Source organism: Coregonus clupeaformis, unplaced genomic scaffold (assembly GCF_020615455.1).
Source record: "Coregonus clupeaformis isolate EN_2021a unplaced genomic scaffold, ASM2061545v1 scaf2152, whole genome shotgun sequence".
Classification (NCBI taxonomy): domain Eukaryota; kingdom Metazoa; phylum Chordata; class Actinopteri; order Salmoniformes; family Salmonidae; genus Coregonus; species Coregonus clupeaformis.
In genome coordinates this window covers 33,236-35,190 of record NW_025535606.1, presented here as the reverse complement: position 1 = coordinate 35,190, position 1,955 = coordinate 33,236, and positions in this window count along the sequence as shown.

The window sequence follows — 1,955 nt, the reverse complement described above, 5'->3', positions numbered from 1 at the left end:
TGATGATCATCACTGACAGTCAACATGTACAACCCTCTCATCATCTACACACTATTTTGGCTGACAGGTAATAATCTAGGAAATTATCATTTGTTGTAGATTCATAATATGGTATGATAATATTCATCCTTTATGTATGCCTATGCTAGTGAAAGTCTTCTCTCCATCTCTCCTCAGGTCTCTCTCTCTGTGTTGAGGTTCACCAGACTCCCTCTACAGTCTTCAGCAGACCAGGAGAGAATGTTCAACTCTTCTGCCACCATCAGAAATCAGACTATAGAGTGATACTGTGGTACCAACGTACACCTGGAGAAACCGCACTGAAACTCATAGGAAATCTGTATAATAAGAATCCAACCATTGAGAGTTCATATGAAAAGCATTTCAATATGAGTGGGGATTTGAGTGGAGGTGGCCCAAAGAATGCCTCTCTGAACATGTTCAACTTAAAACGACCCCAACACAGTGCAGTGTATTTCTGTGCTGCTAGTTATGCACAGTGTTGCAGATTCCCCTGTCTACACTACAAAACCTTCTCTCATTCACTGTCTCAGTAGATTATACCGAGCAACACCTCCTCACACCTGCACTGAGCTCTGGATTTGATTCAGTGCCAATATAATATCACAGTAAAGCTGTCTGGATTCTGTCATTACATCACTGATGAGGTCACTTCCTGTTCCTCCTCTCCAGTCAGTTCAGATGAGATGTCAGTTGGTTGTCAACGATCACTAAGTCAACATGATCAGACCTCTTCTCATTGTCACTGTCCCACTATTCTGGATCACAGGTAATTTAAGCAACAGTTATTTAGTAGTTCCCTACAATACGTATTAAACATGAAAGTGTAGCAATTTGCATTAATGTGTACAAATAATTACTAATCAAAGGTTTTCTGTAAACTTGAGAAATGGTGGTACAATCCTTTGTTATGTACTGTAAAATAAAAATAATGTTCTCTCTCTCCCCACAGGTGTCTCTCTCAGTAAATCAGTGTCCCAGTCTCCCTCCGCGTTGCTGGTAAAGCCTAATACTTCTGTCACACTCAACTGCAGTCATAAAATCCCCAGCTATGACACTATCCTCTGGTACCAGCGTTCTGTGGGAGACACGGCCCTAAACCTCATAGCGTATACATACTATAAAACCCCTACAGTTGAACCCCCATATAAAGGTTATTTTGACGTGACAGGAGATGGAAGGAATGATGCCTACCTTCATCTCCTCAAACTGAGACAAGCTGAAGACAGTGGGGAGTATTTCTGTGCAGCCAGTCTACACAGTGGTGCAGAGACCAAGTCTACTCTACAAAAACCTCTACCTTTCAGATCCATCTGACACTATATCAACACACCTGCATTAATCCACATGAACTAACAGACGTCTGTTCAGAGAGAGAGAGAGAGAGAGAGAGAGAGAGAGAGAGAGAGAGAGAGAGAGAGAGAGGGAGCATTAGTATCTGCCAATCGATGTCACTGTGATAATGTACTTTCCCCTGTCTGTCTCTGTGTGAATCTTTACACAGATGATCTGCTCTTTTCTCTCTGTAGTTCAGACAGACTGTCACCATGATCCTCACTGTCTGTTCGGTATCACTATGTCTCACAGGTAATACTAAGACCACAATAATGTTTTAAGGTACCAGACATTTCATTGTCATGGAGGAAATCTGTGTTTGCTAGCAATTGTGTCTCATTTGGATACATATAAATCTGTTGACAATCAATTCAAAGGTCAACTTAGATTCACAAACATTTGATCATCTCCTCCTCCTCTTCCTCTTCTGTTCCTCCTCCTCCTCCTCCTCCCCTCTTCTTGTCCTCTGCTTTTCCTCTCTTCCTCTCCTCCTCTCCTCCTCTCCTCCTCCTCCCCTCTTCTTCTCCTCTCCTCTTCCTCCTCCTCTTCCTCCTCCTCATCTTCCTGCTCCTCCTCCTCCTCCCCTCCTGCTCTTCATC